The sequence below is a fragment of the Gigantopelta aegis genome, chromosome 12 (assembly GCF_016097555.1).
Source record: "Gigantopelta aegis isolate Gae_Host chromosome 12, Gae_host_genome, whole genome shotgun sequence".
Classification (NCBI taxonomy): domain Eukaryota; kingdom Metazoa; phylum Mollusca; class Gastropoda; order Neomphalida; family Peltospiridae; genus Gigantopelta; species Gigantopelta aegis.
Window position 1 is genome coordinate 20,346,974 of NC_054710.1, and position 20,948 is coordinate 20,367,921.

General features: G+C 38.2%; 2 protein-coding genes across 3 annotated transcripts in view; one reads left to right on the forward strand and one right to left on the reverse strand.

Annotated features, from left to right (window-relative positions):
- Positions 1 to 6,566, reverse strand: part of LOC121386384 — a 38,379-nt gene extending 31,813 nt beyond the window's left edge. The window contains exon 1 of the mRNA XM_041517263.1: positions 6,401 to 6,566. The gene's annotated coding sequence lies outside the window, so the exon portion shown is untranslated. The remainder of the gene's footprint in view (positions 1 to 6,400) is intronic.
- LOC121386383 (selenoprotein S-like) overlaps positions 1 to 20,948 on the forward strand; it is an 86,863-nt gene that overhangs the window by 57,417 nt on the left and 8,498 nt on the right. The gene's annotated exons all lie outside the window — the stretch shown is intronic.

Here is a 20,948-nt window from a genome sequence, read left to right on the forward strand (position 1 = left end):
ACATTTGGTCATTTTGGACACAATCTTAGAGGAAACCCACTACTTTCCATTAGCAGTAAAGAATCTTTAATATGCACCATCCCACAGACAGGATAGCACATACCACACCCTTTGATATACCAGTTGTGGTGCTCTGGCTGAGCGAGAAATAGCCCAATGGACCCACTGATGGGATCGATCCCAGACTGACCACTGGCCTACATCCCGCACCCTTGATGTTATTAAAAAGGTTATTTTCTATCGGTGTTTGTCTGTGTGATGGTAATATGTCATTTATTAGATTACCCTCAAGCCACTTCCAAAGCCAAGTTTCATTTCATTGTTATGATTGCAGTTTAAAAAGTTGTTTTGCAGATAGTCAAAATGAGTAGGTGCAGATTCTGCAGGTCTTTTAACAGCTAACAATGCAATATAGGGTTCCACCTTAGTGGCAGCCCGGGGTGTTTTGGTTACTGATTTGTTGCTCGGGCTACCAGACGTCTAATCCCGGTAGTTCGTCGGGCTACTAGATTTATTGGCGCATCCAGTTACTCCACAATTAACAAGACGCTTAAACACATAAAACTCCCACCTAATCGCCTGATGTCCATTCGATCTAGGATCGATTCCCATCGGTGGGCCCATTGGGCTATTTCTCGTTCCAGCCAGTGCTCCACAACTGGTGTAACAAAGGCTGTGCATATAAAAGATCCCTTGCTGCTAATCGAAAAGAGTAGGCCATGAAGCGGCCACAGCGGTTTTCTCTCAGTATCCATGTAGTCCTTAACCATATGTCAGACCCCATATATAACCCTAAATAAAATGTGTTGAGTGTGTTGTTGAATAAAACACTTCCTTTCTTTCCCAGCATAAAACAACATCTTTAAATATAAAAAAAATATTTAGCTTTTTTCTCTGTAAAGGTTTTAATTTATTAAAATTATTGGGCGACCAATTTTTACTGAATGCTACCAGATTTTATAACTTGTAAATGTCAAGGCCTACAATATATTCTGAGAGCACAAAATCGATTTATAGATCTTTTCTAGCATCTAGAACAGACCCCAACACCCAACATATGTTACTACTACTACTACTACTACTATATTATTACTGCTACTACTTCAACAATGTGTATTATTACTACTACTACTACTACTACTACAACTATTACTATTACTACTACATTATTACTGCTACTACTCCAACAATGTGTATTATTACTACTACTACTACTACTACAACTATTACTACTATTGGTATTACTACTAAGTACTACTATTACAACTACTACTATGTTACTACCTCTGTTATTATTACTGCTACTGCTACTCTCCCTTATATATTTTTTTGACTTAAATTTCAAAATTGCCCCGGTAATTAATCTGTCCCAGGTCAAGTGACTGGCTATCGAGACAGGACCGGGGATAGACATGCTCGAAACCTTAGTGGTATATGAGCATGTTAAAATGATCCGCTCCGCTACTGCTACTGCTATTACCACCTCTACGACTGATATTAAAACAGAACCTTAGTGGTATATGATCATGTTAAAATTATCCGCTCCGCTACTGCTACTGCTATTACCACCTCTACGACTGATATTAAAAGAGAACCTTAGTGGTATATGAGCATGTTAAAATGATCCGCTCCGCTACTGCTACTGCTATTACCACCTCTACGACTGATATTAAAATAGAACTTTAGTGGTATATGAGCATGTTAAAATGATCCGCTCCGCTACTGCTACTGCTATTACCACCTCTACGACTGATATTAAAATAGAACTTTAGTGGTATATGAGCATGTTAAAATGATCCGCTCCGCTACTGCTACTGCTATTACCACCTCTACGACTGATATTAAAATAGAACCTTAGTGGTATATGAGCATGTTAAAATGATCCGCTCCGCTACTGCTACTGCTATTACCACCTCTACGACTGATATTAAAATAGAACCTTAGTGGTATATGAGCATGTTAAAATGATCCGCTCCGCTACTGCTACTGCTATTACCACCTCTACGACTGATATTAAAATAGAACCTTAGTGGTATATGAGCATGTTAAAATGATCCGCTCCGCTACTGCTACTGCTATTACCACCTCTACGACTGATATTAAAAGAGAACCTTAGTGGTATATGAGCATGTTAAAATGATCCGCTCCGCTACTCCTACTGCTATTACCACCTCTACGACTGATATTAAAATAGAACTTTAGTGGTATATGAGCATGTTAAAATGATCCGCTCCGCTACTGCTACTGCTATTACCACCTCTACGACTGATATTAAAATAGAACTTTAGTGGTATATGATCATGTTAAAATGATCCGCTCCGCTACTGCTACTGCTATTACCACCTCTACGACTGATATTAAAATAGAACTTTAGTGGTATATGAGCATGTTAAAATGATCCGCTCCACTACTGCTACTGCTATTACCACCTCTACGACTGATATTAAAATAGAACTTTAGTGGTATATGAGCATGTTAAAATGATCCGCTCCGCTACTGCTACTGCTATTACCACCTCTACGACTGATATTAAAATAGAACTTTAGTGGTATATGATCATGTTAAAATGATCCGCTCCGCCACTCCTACTGCTATTACCACCTCTACGACTGATATTAAAATAGAACTTTAGTGGTATATGAGCATGTTAAAATGATCCGCTCCGCTACTGCTACTGCTATTACCACCTCTACGACTGATATTAAAATAGAACTTTAGTGGTATATGATCATGTTAAAATGATCCGCTCCGCTACTGCTACTGCTATTACCACCTCTACGACTGATATTAAAATAGAACTTTAGTGGTATATGAGCATGTTAAAATGATCCGCTCCGCTACTGCTACTGCTATTACCACCTCTACGACTGATATTAAAATAGAACTTTAGTGGTATATGATCATGTTAAAATGATCCGCTCCGCCACTCCTACTGCTATTACCACCTCTACGACTGATATTAAAATAGAACTTTAGTGGTATATGATCATGTTAAAATGATCCGCTCCGCTACTGCTACTGCTATTACCACCTCTACGACTGATATTAAAATAGAACTTTAGTGGTATATGAGCATGTTAAAATGATCCGCTCCGCTACTGCTACTGCTATTACCACCTCTACGACTGATATTAAAATAGAACTTTAGTGGTATATGAGCATGTTAAAATGATCCGCTCCGCTACTGCTACTGCTATTACCACCTCTACGACTGATATTAAAATAGAACTTTAGTGGTATATGAGCATGTTAAAATGATCCGCTCCGCTACTGCTACTGCTATTACCACCTCTACGACTGATATTAAAATAGAACTTTAGTGGTATATGAGCATGTTAAAATGATCCGCTCCGCTACTGCTACTGCTATTACCACCTCTACGACTGATATTAAAATAGAACCTTAGTGGTATATGAGCATGTTAAAATGATCCGCTCCGCTACTGCTACTGCTATTACCACCTCTACGACTGATATTAAAATAGAACTTTAGTGGTATATGAGCATGTTAAAATGATCCGCTCCGCTACTGCTACTGCTATTACCACCTCTACGACTGATATTAAAATAGAACTTTAGTGGTATATGAGCATGTTAAAATGATCCGCTCCGCTACTGCTACTGCTATTACCACCTCTACGACTGATATTAAAATAGAACTTTAGTGGTATATGAGCATGTTAAAATGATCCGCTCCGCTACTGCTACTGCTATTACCACCTCTACGACTGATATTAAAATAGAACTTTAGTGGTATATGATCATGTTAAAATGATCCGCTCCGCTACTGCTACTGCTATTACCACCTCTACGACTGATATTAAAATAGAACTTTAGTGGTATATGAGCATGTTAAAATGATCCGCTCCGCTACTGCTACTGCTATTACCACCTCTACGACTGATATTAAAATAGAACTTTAGTGGTATATGAGCATGTTAAAATGATCCGCTCCGCTACTGCTACTGCTATTACCACCTCTACGACTGATATTAAAATAGAACTTTAGTGGTATATGAGCATGTTAAAATGATCCGCTCCGCTACTGCTACTGCTATTACCACCTCTACGACTGATATTAAAATAGAACTTTAGTGGTATATGATCATGTTAAAATGATCCGCTCCGCTACTGCTACTGCTATTACCACCTCTACGACTGATATTAAAATAGAACTTTAGTGGTATATGAGCATGTTAAAATGATCCGCTCCGCTACTGCTACTGCTATTACCACCTCTACGACTGATATTAAAATAGAACTTTAGTGGTATATGATTATGTTAAAATGATCCGCTCCGCCACTGCTACTGCTATTACCACCTCTACGACTGATATTAAAATAGAACTTTAGTGGTATATGATCATGTTAAAATGATCCGCTCCGCCACTCCTACTGCTATTACCACCTCTACGACTGATATTAAAATAGAACTTTAGTGGTATATGATCATGTTAAAATGATCCGCTCCGCTACTGCTACTGCTATTACCACCTCTACGACTGATATTAAAATAGAACTTTAGTGGTATATGATCATGTTAAAATGATCCGCTCCGCCACTCCTACTGCTATTACCACCTCTACGACTGATATTAAAATAGAACTTTAGTGGTATATGATCATGTTAAAATGATCCGCTCCGCTACTGCTACTGCTATGACCACCTCTACGACTGATATTAAAATAGAACTTTAGTGGTATATGAGCATGTTAAAATGATCCGCTCCGCTACTGCTACTGCTATTACCACCTCTACGACTGATATTAAAATAGAACTTTAGTGGTATATGATCATGTTAAAATGATCCGCTCCGCCACTCCTACTGCTATTACCACCTCTACGACTGATATTAAAATAGAACTTTAGTGGTATATGAGCATGTTAAAATGATCCGCTCCGCTACTGCTACTGCTATTACCACCTCTACGACTGATATTAAAATAGAACTTTAGTGGTATATGAGCATGTTAAAATGATCCGCTCCGCTACTGCTACTGCTATTACCACCTCTACGACTGATATTAAAATAGAACTTTAGTGGTATATGAGCATGTTAAAATGATCCGCTCCGCTACTGCTACTGCTATGACCACCTCTACGACTGATATTAAAATAGAACTTTAGTGGTATATGAGCATGTTAAAATGATCCGCTCCGCTACTGCTACTGCTATGACCACCTCTACGACTGATATTAAAATAGAACTTTAGTGGTATATGAGCATGTTAAAATGATCCGCTCCGCTACTGCTACTGCTATTACCACCTCTACGACTGATATTAAAATAGAACTTTAGTGGTATATGAGCATGTTAAAATGATCCGCTCCGCTACTGCTACTGCTATTACCACCTCTACGACTGATATTAAAATAGAACTTTAGTGGTATATGAGCATGTTAAAATGATCCGCTCCGCTACTGCTACTGCTATTACCACCTCTACGACTGATATTAAAAGAGAACCTTAGTGGTATATGAGCATGTTAAAATGATCCGCTCCGCTACTGCTACTGCTATTACCACCTCTACGACTGATATTAAAATAGAACTTTAGTGGTATATGAGCATGTTAAAATGATCCGCTCCGCTACTGCTACTGCTATTACCACCTCTACGACTGATATTAAAATAGAACTTTAATGGTATATGATCATGTTAAAATGATCCGCTCCGCCACTCCTACTGCTATGACCACCTCTACGACTGATATAGAACTTTACTACGATCACTGCAGCTTTTACATACATGGATGGGTGGGACATAGCCTGGTGGTAAAATGTGCAGTTAGTCTAGGATCGATTCTCATCAATGGGCCTATTGGGCTATTTCCTTATTCCAGCCATGCAGTGCATCACGACTGGTATATCAAAGTTCACTGGTATGTGCTATCCTGTCTGTGGTATGGTGCATATAAAAGATCCCTTGCTACTAATGAAAAATGTAGCAGGTTTCATCTTTAAGACTGTATATCAGAATTACCAAATGTTTGACATCCAACAGCCGATGATTAATAAATCAATGTGCTCTAGAGGTTGTGTTAAACAAAACAAATTTCTTTGTGTTTTTTTACAACTTTTACCACTTATATTGCTGTCAAACTAAAACTACAACTTTTACCACTTATATTGCTGTCAAACTAAAACTACAAGTGCTGCAACAACTAACCCTGCTACATACGGAAACATTTCGTAAAACAAATAACACAAGGAAAAGAAAGAAGAATGAAAAAACTTACATAAAAAATATGTGTAGTCCTACAGCTAAAATGTACATTAAAAAGTGTATATTTAAAATTAAAAACATTAATTAAAAATACTCCTACAGGTACTGTTGCAGTCACAATTAATGTACATTAAAAAGTATATATATAATTTTTTAAAATTCAAAAATAGTCCTACCTTTGTGTGCAAACGGAAATGTTTTGTTTTTTCCAGAAAGTCTTCTTTTCACTTAGTTTTTTTTTGTGTTCACTGTTTCTGTGTCTTTGTGTTGCGACGTTCACACGATGTTGCTAGGTCGTGTTTTGCAGCAGTTGTGTTAAAGCCCCACCTCACACACTGACTGAATGGGAAAATCTTATACCATCATCCTTGTTCTTGATTGGTCGAAACCCTCCACCCACCTTGCCCCCCACATCTGTGAGAGTGGAGCCAATCAGAGGATTGAATGACACAATCTGTTGTCGCATTGCTCCGCCCTCCAAGAATGTTGTAGATTAATGTGCCGATATTGACGACAGATTGGTGTCGTCAGTTGTTAAACCTTCAAGTTTCACTACTCCTCACTGTCTCTTGTTAATCAATTTCCTTTGATTATACAGAAAGCATTTTTATTCCTGTCTTCCCATGTTTAGAATAAAGGTGAATACGAGTTTACTTAAAATAATATTAAGATGTTACAGGGTCATTTGCAAATGTTAATATATATTTATTAAATCAGCTAAATAAAGCTTTCGGTTTCCATATTTATCAGAGTGACAGATATTTCAAACAGACCACAGTGTGTACAATGTCATGGTCTTGTTATACTCATAACCTTTACATAATTGTCAACTATATTACCAATATTATGTTGCTGTCAGAAGAAAAAAGGGGAGGGTGATCAGTTGCTCCCTTAACTTAGATTATGGGCAGCCATTTAAAATATAAGTATTTTTACCATAATGAGCATTGATATTTAATCCTTTTGTAGTACCTTTGTGTTGTTTAATTCACGTGCTAAAGGAGCTAAAATTGAAATAGTTTCAGGGGAGTAATAGGGAGCCATAGTGATACATGTACATGTAGCTCCGCTTAGAAAGTTAAAAATTAGTCACTTTTGTTTAACGACACCACTAGAGCATATTGATTTTATTAATCATAAGCTATTGGATGTCAAACATTTGGTATTTTGACATATACAGTGAAACTCCTCTAAACCGGACACCCTCGTGACCAAGTAAAATGTCCGGATTTAAGAGGTATCCGATTTACAGACGTTAAGTTCTGTACTGATTTTTTAAAAAGGACTGAAAAATGTCTGGTTTTTAGGGTATTTTGGTTTATAGAGGGTCCAGTATTGAGAGGTTTCACTGTAGTATTAGAGAGGAAACCCGCTACATTTTTTCATTAGTAGCAAGGGATCTTTTAATTATATGGACCATCCCACAGAAAGGATAGCACATATACCACAGCCTTTGAAATATTGGTGGTGATGCACTGGCTGGAACAAGAAACAGCTCTATGGGTCCACCAACGGGGATCAATCCTAGACCGACCAGGCATCGATAGACGATCATGTTACTGCTAAGCTACATCCTGCCCCTCCCCCTGGGCTACATCCTGCCCCACCCCCTTATAAGGCAAAGTATTTTGGGATTCCATCTCATAATCTTAGACTTCTAACCAAAAATCTTATATATTATCTTTCACCTTCTTGTGGGTAAGTTCATTGTGAGGGACATTCACACTGGACGACTAAAATACTAAATAGTGAAAAAAGTAAATAGAAATCAGTTAAGTTAATAATGGCTTCATTTAACAATTAGTTTTATATTAGGCCTCTTAAAAATGTATTTGTCTTGACAGAAATTGTGTCCAGTTCTACGACTTCAAAACATCAGGTGTGTACTCTTGTGGATCCCTGTTTTCATGCTATTATTGGCACATGTGTTCGTTTGTCTATATTTTTTAGATCTACATGTACATGTATTGGGTTTTTTAATCCTCATTTAAAAAACCCCACCTAATTGTTGTCCGAATTAGCAATTGCCTGTTTTTGTCTCACATGTACCTGCCATGTAACGTACAATATACACATGTACAATTAATGCTTAAACATCTGTGTTTTAGAAAAACAGGCTATCAATATATGGCTATCAGAAGTACCAGTGCTAAATGCCTATAGGGCCTGAGTAGGACCAGGGTGGGACCAGGGTGGGACCAGGGTGGTGTATTTGTATGATTGCAAAAAACCTAATAGGAATACATGTATACTTGGGTCCTAATTCACTAAACACTCTCAACTTTGTGATCTCGCAGTGCAGTACTAAAAGACTTGCAAAGAGGATGCTTTGTTGTCTAACAGAGCCTAAGAGACGTTTGTGAATTAGGCCCCCCCAAACAAAAATTGCAAGCTTAATAAATAGCTGGTAACAAACCTTGCGGCAAGGTAGTAACTACCGCGTTTCGAGCTAGTATTTGGAACCTTTTTACAACCTTGCGACGAGCTTCTTGCAAGCTTGCGACGAGCTTCTTGCAAGCTTGCGACGAGCTTCTTGCAACCTTGCGACGAGCTTCCTGCAAGCTTATTCAGTTTAAGCTAGTATTTGGAACCTTTTTACAACCTTGCCGCAAGCTTGCGACGAGCTTCCCGCAAGCTTGCAACGAGCTTGCTGCAACGTTGCGACGAGCTTCCCGCAAGCTTATTCAGTTTAAGCTAGTATTTGGAACCTTTTTACAACCTTGCCGCAAGCTTGCGACGAGCTTCCTGCAAGCTTGCGATGAGCTTCCCGCAAGCTTGTTCAGTTTAAGCTAGTATTTGGAACCTTTTTACAACCTTGCTGCAAGCTTGCTACGAGCTTCCTGCATGCTTGCGACGAGCTTCCCGCAAGCTTGCGACGAGCTACCCGCACGCTTGCCACGAGCTTCCTGCAAGCTTGCGACGATCTACCTACAAGCTTGCATCAGTGGCAGCCATCTTGCATCTTGTATAATTCTTTAAAAAAACAACAATGGTTTTAAAGTGAAAAACATGAACAGTTAAAACAAAAAATAAGGTGCTACATGTTGTCAGATACTTAGGCTACAAAATTAGTTTACCTGTCTGATAGACATGTTCCATTTATGTGGGATAGTCTTGACTAAACTAATATGCTAAAAAGCTCCTGGTCCTATATTCTTCTTCTTCTTCTTCTTGTTTTAGGTTATATTCCTCCACTATCTGGAGATCCACACTGTGGTGTAAAGTCATTTGTTTGTTTCTTCTTGTTTTCTTTTTTCTCCTGTTCCACCAAGCAGGATTCAACCAAACTTGGTCCAAATGATCCTCTTATAGATCTGACCAAGTGTTGTTATTTTTCAGGCCAATAAAAATTCCAAGATGGCCGCCCTGGCCTCTGAATAACTGAGACATTTTTAACTTTTACTCAAGTTCCACCATTCAAATTTAAACCATATGTATTCCTAATGATCCTCTCATGGCCCTAACCAAGTTTGTTATTTTTCGGTCAGATTTAAAATCAAGATAGCTGCCCTGCATGGCCTCTGATTGACAGAGACATTTTTTTGCTTCTTTTCAAGGTCCACCAGGCAGGTTTCAATCAAACTTAGTCCAAATGATTCTCTCATGACTTACTAAGTGTTGTTATTTTTGTGGCTGATTCAAAATCCAAGATGGCCACCCTGGCCTCTGATTGGCTCAGACATTTTCAACATCTTCTCAGATTCCACCAGGTTAATTTCAACCAAACATGGCCCATGTCATCCTCTCATGGCCATGCATATGTTATTATTTTTGGGGCCAATTGAAAATCCAATTATTACAAGATGATTCTGTTTGTTTTAACCATATTGTTTTATCATTCGTATGTATTAATATTAATTTTGTTTTAATTATTATTGTAAATACTATCTAAATCTGTAACATGTATGTTTGGTTGTTTAGCCACTGTTCCCACTGAATTTGATAAATCATATGAGAAGTTATGAATTAAAAAAACAACAACATGAAAATGATTTGGACTTAGCTTTTTCTCCACAAGTGTAGACATGCTTTCACAGTTGAAGATACACATGCAGCAAGCTTACAAAAATTAAAACATGCTTGCAGGAAGCTTACAAAAATTAAAACATGCTTGCAGGAAGCTTACAAAAATTAAAACATGCTTGCAGCAAGCTTACAAAAATTAAAACATGCTTGCAGCAAGCTTACAAAAATTAAAACATGCTTGCAGGAAGCTTACAAAAATTAAAACATGCTTGCAGCAAGCTTACAAAAATTAAAACATGCTTGCAGGAAGCTTACAAAAATTAAAACATGCTTGCAGGAAGCTTACACAGTTGAGATATGCATGCAGCAAGCTTCAAAATGAAAACATGCTTGCGGGAAGCTTGCACAGTTGAAGATATGCTTGCAGCAAGCTAGCAAAAATGAAAACATGCTTGCGGGAAGCTTGCACAGTTGGAGATATGCATGCAGCAAGCTTGCGCATACTTTCACAAATGAAAACATGCATGCGGCAAGCTTGCAGAAATACTGACTACTGCCTGTTTCCTAAAACGTTGACTGCCTATCTTTGTCAGTAGCTTGCATTAACTATATATATAACATCCTTACCTCCACCCTCAGTTTAATATATTGTAGACTCCTTTGGGGACAGTCTGAATTTTTCAAAATCACTTTGTACAGTCTTGATGTATATCTTACAAAAGTTTTGATCAGACAATACCTTCTCAGTGTTTATTACAAATTCTTTGATTGCGAATGTTTAGAATGTTGTTAACCGTGTAATGTATGTTAACAGAAATCTCACATTGAATTCCCTGGTTTCCACTCCTACATGAAGATTTTATTTAGTAGACTAGACAGACAGACTGCTTATAGTAAAGGTCATAACTTCCATTACAGAACATATACATGTACACATGCATGTCATCATCAATACAATAAAGATCTTTATTATATAACATTTAGTGAAATTTCTTAAAATATCAGTGAAATAAAAGTGTTATCAGTCACTGTAAGAAAGCCGGAACTATTTTGCTGCTGGCATTTTAAAAATAAAGGTAAATTGCCAAAGTTATACAATAAATAAAATTGTTCGTGTTTTTTGTCAAATATGATTTATATCTCATCTCGTGAAGTTTACAGTCATATCACACTCATTGCGCAAGCATGACTCATGAGATATGATTTCAAACTTCACTCAATGAGATATAAATCATATTTGACAAAAAACATGAAATAGCCTCTATGTATCTCTTTACCTATAATCCGTACCATCCTGCTACAACAACATGTTTTGTAAATATTTTTAGTTTGGTTTGACGTAATAAAAAAAGTAAGTGTTTTGGAAATAACAAAAAAAAACCCAACTATTATTGGGTGCAATTTATAGAAAACAGTCTGCTCAGAAATAAATAACTAGTAGTAAATTCCATAGTATGAAAAAGGATGTTTCCCATGAGGTGGACTATAAATTATTCCACACTGAGACAGGTTCAGGTAAATGTCCTTTCAGGGTATTTAAACACAAGTTTATTAATTCTGTTTGAACATATTGACAACAATGTTTAGTGTGACAGACGAATATGACAGATATACAAAAATGGCGTATATGTGTCACATACAAATGTACACACTTTGTACATTGCTAATAAAGTCATGTAAGAAAGGCCATCCAAAAGTGATAAAAGTTAAATATTTCTAAGCACTTTTCTCTGTAGTACCAAATAGTCATGAATATTGGCAAGTAACATACACAAGACTAATTTGCTGTGGGTGCCATTCTAACAATTATGTCAGTTGAAATGACATCCGACCTCTATGAATGTAACATTCGTCATGGTGCAATTGTTAAGCAGGGTTTTTTCTGATGACGACGTGTCATATATAATTACCAAATGTTTGACATCCAATAGCCGACGATTAATTAATCAATGTGTGTCGTTAAACAAAAGAAACGTTTTTTTAAATAGACTGGATTTGATAAAAAAAAATCAGACCTTGACATTAAAACAAAATTGATGTGAGTGATTAATTGCTCCCCTAAGTGAAAGTATAGGGAGCCAGTTAAGACATTAGCATGTTGAGATTTTGACGCACCAAGTGTCATTTGGCAAGATTAGAACCTATACTGCACTGATTCATAAGTAATTTACAGCCTGCAACATTAACCACTCATGTTCTGGGCGTTCTAGGAAGATGGAAGCCAAAGTAACCATACATGTACCTGTAGTTAACAATGTGTGTATATAGTCAAACATTTGGTTTCAAACTAATGTAACAGTTTGGTATTAATATCCAGCAATTTTTAAAATTGCAATGGGGTTATTGATGCACCCGTGGACTAATAGTCAGAAACGTCGACCCAGTAAATATATAATATTTAAAAACACCAAATGTAAATTGGTAGGAATGAATGAATGTTTAACGACGCCCTAGCATTAAAAATACATCGGCTAATTCAGGCTTTCTGTCACAGGGTAAAATGGGTATGGCGCCATACCCAAATGTATTTCCAGATTTTATGTTTTTAAGTTAACCTTTTGACAAAATTAATAACTCTTATCATTACTGTATGATTTTCTTAACCCTAACCCTTACCCTAAAATTAACCCATTTTCTTTCTGTCGATTGTGGTTGCATGCATTCAGTACACACATTGTAAATACTGTAGATTCTGCAATTAATGCATCCTTAAACTAATGCGACTAACGGTGGGCAGACTAACTAAAATGTGACATGAAATTAATGCGAGTGGCCTCCCTTTGAAATATTAACAACACACGTCTGTGTACTCTTCCCTTAAATCAGCTGTTTTCAATGAGATCAACTCACCAATAGATCAGCGTACACATCAATTAATCTGCTTAGTCCTGGATGTTTTTGGTGAGATCAATTCAAAGCATAGTTTTGCAGCAATCATGTACATAATATGTATAGTTACCTACATCTGGCTAAACATTACTTAGCATGCATGTACCATTACAACTGAATCTTCCTTATCTGTGAATGGCAGTTTGAAAGTCATAATAAAAGAACAATTCACCCAAGTGGTACATGCCAACAAATTTGCAGCGAACTTGAACAGTAAAAATAAAGAAACAGTCAACCTCAGGATTAGTGTGTTAAAACTCATTCAGGTGTGATGGATTGTGTCGGCTTTTGACAGGGTGGCCAAAGACCCTGTGATCATCACATGTGGCTGGCATACGGCTGGACTATAGGAAAAATAGTCTGTCTCCTCTGCAATGATTATAACTAAATAAAATGTGTTGAGTACGTCGTTAAATCAAACATTTCCTTCCTTCCTTCCTCTACGATGAATTGTTTTCCAGTTATGTTTTATAAATATGTTACAATTTTAATCTTTGTTTTTGTTTTAATAATGTGGGATACATAGACAAAACCTAGAAATAACTGCATCATATTATTAATGCGAATAACACAAACTCGTATTTTTCGCATTAATATTAGGATCGCATTAATTTCAAGATCTACAGTATTCAATTCCATAGTGTCATACCCAAAAATTTCTTTCTGACACAAACACTGGCTATATTGGGTGTTAAACTATGGTAACAATTGATAGAAAAGAAAGAAAGGAATTTTTTATTTAACAACGCACTCAACACATTTTATTTAGTTATATGGTGTCAGACATATGGTAAAGGACCACACAGATATTGAGAGAGGAAACTCGCTGTTGCCACTTCATGGGATACTTTTTTCGATTAGCAGCAAGGGATCTTTTATATACACCATCCCACAACAGACAGGGTAGTACATACCACAGCCTTTGATATACCAGTCATGGTACACTAGTGGCTGGAACGAGAAATATATAGCCCAATGGGCTCACCAACAGAGATTGACCCCACACCGATTGTGCATCAAGCGAGTGTTGTCCCACTGGGCTACATCCCGCCCCCAGTTGGTAGGATACCTTATAATAAATTCACATTCTCTACTGAGCTAAAACTGCCTCTCTTTGATCTAGTCCTAGGGGAGTTATGAGAAGCAAGAGTAATCCTCTCCTTAAATGGTGAGGTTTGTGAAACTAGGAAATAGATTACCTTTAGTTTTTAATACGGCATACAGTTTTCACTTTTTCAAAGATCACTTCAACTGAATAAGGATCACATACCTCAGTGAAGAAATTAATATGGCAGGCAACCTTTTCGTAACATTTCTCAGCATGTTGAAGACTGGAAGTCTTACATGGTTAACCAGAGCACTTATTTAGATTCACTTTTATATATTATTTATCTTTATTTCTTTCTACAGCAGACTTGAAGTTTTGTGAATAATTAATCTTTTCTAATTGGGTACCTCGATCATGCCTTCGGTGAAGAAATTCACTGCCTGGGCAACCTTTTCGTGAAATTGCCTGGTACAAGACTGAAAGGTCGCCACGGTTAACAAGTTCGTTGAATTACATTCACATTTATTTATTATTTATCTTTATTTGTGTTTCACAGCACACAACTATTCCACACTTGAAGTTTGTGAATAATGAATTGTTTCTAATTAAGTCTTATATCCCACCTTAAATTATTGTGTGTGTCTCTGTGCTGAGTTTTTAGTGTTTGTTTCTAGCAAACAAGTTTAGAAACATCATCATTAATATGTATGCACATGCAATGTCGTAATGGAACATGGCTCTGTGGTTACATTGTACGGTTTCATATTAATGTATACACATGCAACATGTCGTAATGGAACATGGCTCTGTGGTTACATTGTACGGTTTCATATTAATGTATACACATGCAACATGTCGTAATGGAACATGGCTCTGTGGTTACATTGCACAGCTTCATGCAACATGTAATGGAACATGGCTCTGTGGTTACATTGCACGGCTTCATGCAACATGTAATGGAACATGGCTCTGTGGTTACATTGCACGGCTTCATGCAACATGTAATGGAACATGGCTCTGTGGTTACATTGCATGGCTTCATGCAACATGTCGTAATGGAACATGGCTCTGTGGTTACATTGCACTGCTTCATGCAACATGTAATGGAACATGGCTCTGTGGTTACATTGCACGGCTTCATGCAACATGTCTTAATGGAACATGGCTCTGTGGTTACATTGCACAGCTTCATGCAACATGTCGTAATGGAACATGGCTCTGTGGTTACATTGCACAGCTTCATGCAACATGTTGTAATGGAACACCTGACAAATTAACCTATAAGTCACCAACCCCCAGATTGAATTTCCTATCAAGAGCCAAGTGCTGAGTTCAGTGAGACCAAGCAGAAAAAACGTCCGCCAGACTGGTTTAATTATGCGCTTCATGTTAAAAAGAATTACCACTTCGGAAACCAGTCAAAATAGTAAGCAAACATTAGCAAGAAAACGGCTGGCTGAACTTAGGGCTGGTGTATAGCTAGAGATGCTGACAGGTTAGCGTTGAGTTTAGCACCTATTAACAGTTTACAGTAATCTAGAACTGTGTACACACCGAGTATAATCTTCAGGATTGATACTGTAAGTCATTGTGACTATAAGTGAAGTACGACATAAGCATAACGTTATTGGTTTGGCTGTAAAGATACTTGATTCAGCTTCAGGATTGATACTGTAAGTCATTGTGACTATAAGTGAAGTACGACATAAGCATAACGTTATTGGTTTGGCTGTAAAGATACTTGATTCAGCTTCAGGATTGATACTGTAAGTCATTGTGACTATAAGTGAAGTATGACATAAGCATAACGTTATTGGTTTGGCTTTAAAGGTACTTGATTCAGCTTCAGGATTGATACTGTAAGTCATTGTGACTATAAGTGAAGTACGACATAAGCATAACGTTATTGGTTTGGCTTTAAAGGTACTTGATTCAGCTTCAGGATTGATACTGTAAGTCATTGTGACTATAAGTGAAGTATGACATAAGCATAACGTTATTGGTTTGGCTGTAAAGATACTTGATTCACTGATCAATGAACCTCTTTTAGGGTGAAGTGCTCGCTTGATGCGCGGTCGGTCTGGGATCGATCCCCATCGGTGGGCACATTGGGCTATTTCTCATTCCAGCCAGTGCACCATGACTGGTATATCAAAGGCTGTGATATGTGTTATCCTGTCTGTGAGATGGTGCATATAAAAGATCCCTGGCTGCATTAGGCAAAATGTAGCTGAGTTTGGAGGAAGGAGTTGATGCTAGTGTATGGTACTAAATGATGTCAGAAGTGGGGGAAGGGAACTTAAATTATGATGGAGGTGGGGGAAGTGAACGTATCTATAATAAACGATAATGAGTGTGGGGGGAGTGAACTGATGAGGCTGTGGGAGGGATATCTATAGCTCTGGTAAAGCTTTAGGGGAGAAAAGAAGGTTATAGATCACACACACATATATATATATATTAATGAATTGATGGATAATGTAATATGACATTAATGACTGGTATTCATGGAAACATGGCCAGTTATCATCAGTAATCAAGTTGAATTTATAATCGAAAAGTTCAACCCCCCCATATCAAGGTCAGTATCTGGTGTGTCCACCATTGGCCCGTGAGCATGCGTGAAGACGACGGGGAAAGGATTGGCACAAACATCTCAAATAAACCACAGGAATGTTCCTCTACTCCACCTGCAACACCTGTGCAAGCTCAGCGACGTTACGTGGTGGTGGCTGGCAGTGATGTACACGACGTCCTAACTTATCCCACATGTGTTCATTTGGGTTCAAATCCGGTGAAACGGCGTGCCAGTTCATAACGGTGATACCGGCTTGTTGCAGGAATGCCTGGGTAATTCTTGCAGTATGTGGATGGGCATTGTCTTATTGAAACAGAAGGGGACCTCTTGGTCTTCGGTGACGGCGCAAAAGTGGCTGGAGAACTGGTCTTAGAATAAGGGCATCGTGGACAATGATGAGATCACTCCTGAAATCACAGTTGATTGCCTCCCATACCATCAGACAACCGCCGCCAAACCGATCACGTTCCCTCACACATCCATCAGCGTACCGTTCATGGAGTCTCCTGTACACACATGCTCTTCCATCAGCAAAGGAGACAGAGAAACGGGACTCATCTGAGAAAACAATGCTCCGGTAAAAGGCTGGTGGATGATTATCATTCTGGAGAGCAAACTGTAATCTCGCATCACAATGTCGCAGTGTCATGATGTTACCGTTGTACGGGCGTCTGCATCTGAGTCCAGCTGGTCTGAGTCAACGGATGACCGTCATCGGATGGATAAGCCTTCCATGACGTCATATCATGTTGCTTGCTGTCATCGTCACAGTTCTGAACCGGTCACGGAGGTGGTGTCGTCGAATCTGCCGATCTTGGCATGGGGTCGTAACAGGACGTTGACCAGGTCGAGGTCGATCATAGACACTCCTGGTCTGTTGATGACGTTCATCAAGTCGTCCAATAGTTGATGGATGGACTCTGAAGGTCCTAGCAACTTGGCTTTGCGAAGTTCCCCCTTGAACCATGCCCAACGCTTGCTCCCTTTGTTCTTCTCTGAGTCATGGCATTCTTAATGTGACGAGGAATATGACACTGAATCGTGACTTTTATGTGTCCACATACTGGCATTTCACGTGCATTGCATGCAGCATGATTAAGCATGTAGTGAATGCATATCACACCATTTTGTGTGTTTCTGCTATTGTATGTGTAACGAGAACAAAACCAGGATTAAAACCCAGACAAAAGTACCAATCAATGGCTTCCTCTCATAAATTGTTATTTTAAGTCCAATAAATATATTTTTCATTAATCACAACAAAATATTGAAAAATATCTGTTTTGCGTTTTCATTGTGTGTCAGTATATATTTGTCTTCAGCTAGAAGACACTGTATGTATTACAATACTTTATTGCAAGGCAACCAGTTTGCATTTCTCCTAAAACTTTCCACAGTAGTGATCACTCACCTTTCTTGGTAAACACTGGAATAAAGTTTGTTTTGTTTAACAACACCACTAGAGCACATTGATTTTATTAATCATTGGCTATTGGATGTCAAACATTTGGTCATTTTGACACAGTCATAGTGAGGAAACCCACTACAGTTTTCAACTAGTAGCAAGGAATGTTTTATGTGCACCATCCCACAGACAGGATAGCACATACCACGGCCTTTGATATACCAGTCATGGTGCACTGGCTGGAAAAGACTGGAATGGGTTCACAACTTCACACACACACACACACACACACACACACACGAGTGCGCACACACACACACACCCACCAATGCATGCGTGCACACGCACGTGCGCGCGCGCACACACCCACCCACCCACGCACGTACGTACACGCACGCACACACACACGCATGCACACGTACGCACGCACATACATGCACACACACTCGTACACATACATGCACACACACGCATACACATACGCACGCACATACATGCACACACACACGCGCGCACGCACACACACATACTCGTACACACACACACACACACACATACATACTCACACACACACAACACACACATACATACTCACACACTCGCACACACACACACACACATGCACTCACACATGCACTCACACACAAGCATGCACACACACACACACACATACATACACACACACACACACACATGCACTCATACACACACACACTCCCACACACACATACACACACTCGGACACACCCACACACACATATACCACAAAAGCTTGGTTTCAACAAGTACGCATGTTGCACTGATGAAATTCCAATTTGTATCCCATGCATGTGCACGAGTGTGAACATTATAGTGACAGTGAGAACAAAATCATTGAGGGTAATGAAAAAAATAAGCATATCATTTTCATCTGAACAATATGTCACAGTTAATTGCTTTTCTTCTCATGCAAAGGAGAATACATATAAAAAAAGATATTTTGACGTCAGTAATGTAGCTTAATATTTGGTTAATATCACCATTTCCTCTAAAAACAGATACTAAACGGTGGCTGTAATGTGGGAGCTGGTTGACTGTCGGTCATTTTATCTTGTTACTGAGTGATTTGACAAACTGGTAATAACCATATACGTTTCGCTTCATTATCAACCGCGTCACACGAACCGCCGTGCCGAAAGCTCTTCCATTAAAACACATCGTAAAGTGATCCATTTGAACTGCGCATCCAACTTGTGTATCTCCCTGCCTCTGCCATGCGAAGAGTTCCTTAAGGGTACACAATTATGATCAAAGGCAATATCATTTCCATCTAATAACCGAAATGAATGGCTTTTCTCCTAATAGCCGATGAGCAGTCGTTAATGCGACGTTGATGCATTAGATTGCGAACTGAAGATGTATGCATATGTGTAGGTTACGCGCTCTCGGTTATAGATAGCTAAACACATTTACTAATCATGCTTTGATTACACACTTTAATTAAATAAAAAGTATATACATGTAGGGGTTTTTGTTTTTTGGGTTTGTTTTTTTTTCTAAAAATTATTTCATTAGATATTTTAATTAAATATTTTTTTCCACGAAAGGGAGAGAATTGTTGCACCAAATTTTGCTGTTTTTATTTTGAAGAATCACCTATTGTATACACATTTTACACATATGTGGCTCAGTTTTCACATCTCTCATTTTTATTAAACAATTGCAATATGCTTATGATATGATGGTAGGGTGGGGGGGTGTATAACTGCCTGCCCAGGGCTAGCACAAATCCTCAAATTCGGGTAATAAACGACAGAGATATTGGGGAAAAATTAGCTTGCCTGAAACCTTTTCACCATGGATGTATTTCCATCATAATTCTACCTACAATATTAGTTGTATTTTTAATTCATGTAAAAATGCACAGTGATTCATTTGCCACTGTTATCGTACTGGTATATTTAGCTGTTTGGCAGTAATGATGAATTAAATGTAAATAAATGTTATCCAGATTCGGATATTTTCGTTTAATTTGGGTAAAAACAAGTCTGCCCCCACCCTACCAAAATGGGAGCCTGTACGTCTATGTTCAGTTGCTATAATGGTTATTAATTTGCTGTGGCTTTTGTTAAACACTGATGTCAAGAACTGTCTTGCATGGAACATTTTGTTCAATATTACATCACTATTCACTACTCAATTTCAGAGATCGCTACACAATTTTAAAACAAACAGTATTTGGGGGCAGAATCTAATCATCATGCATCTAGCTCAGTTGGTAGATCTCTACACAATTTTAAAACATTAAACAGTATTTGGGGGAAGAATCGAATCATCATGCATCTAGCTCAGTTGGTAGATCTCTACACAATTTTAAAACATTAAACAGTATTTGGGGGAAGAATCGAATCATCATGCATCTAGCTCAGTTGGTAGATCTCTACACAATTTTAAAACATTAAAGAGTATTTGGGGGCAGAATCTAATCGTCATGCATCTAGCTCAGTTGGTAGATCACTACACAATTTTAAAACATTAAAGAGTATTTGGGGGCAGAATCTAATCATTATGCATCTAGCTCAGTTGGTAGATCTCTACACAATTTTAAAACATTAAACAGTTAAAACCTATTTACGGCCCCTGTGTTTATATCTAACTTACGCATCATAGATCAGTCAGTTTAAAGTTAACCAGTACATAACAGATCAATCAGTTTCAGTCATACGGTTTTTTTTCATTGGATGGTATGGCTATCACGACCGGGTCATCATCTAGAAGCAGCCAGTCATATGTCTTTAAATTGTTATTACACGTATATGTGTTATTGGTGTGTGTTATCATAAATAGCTAATGGTGTTA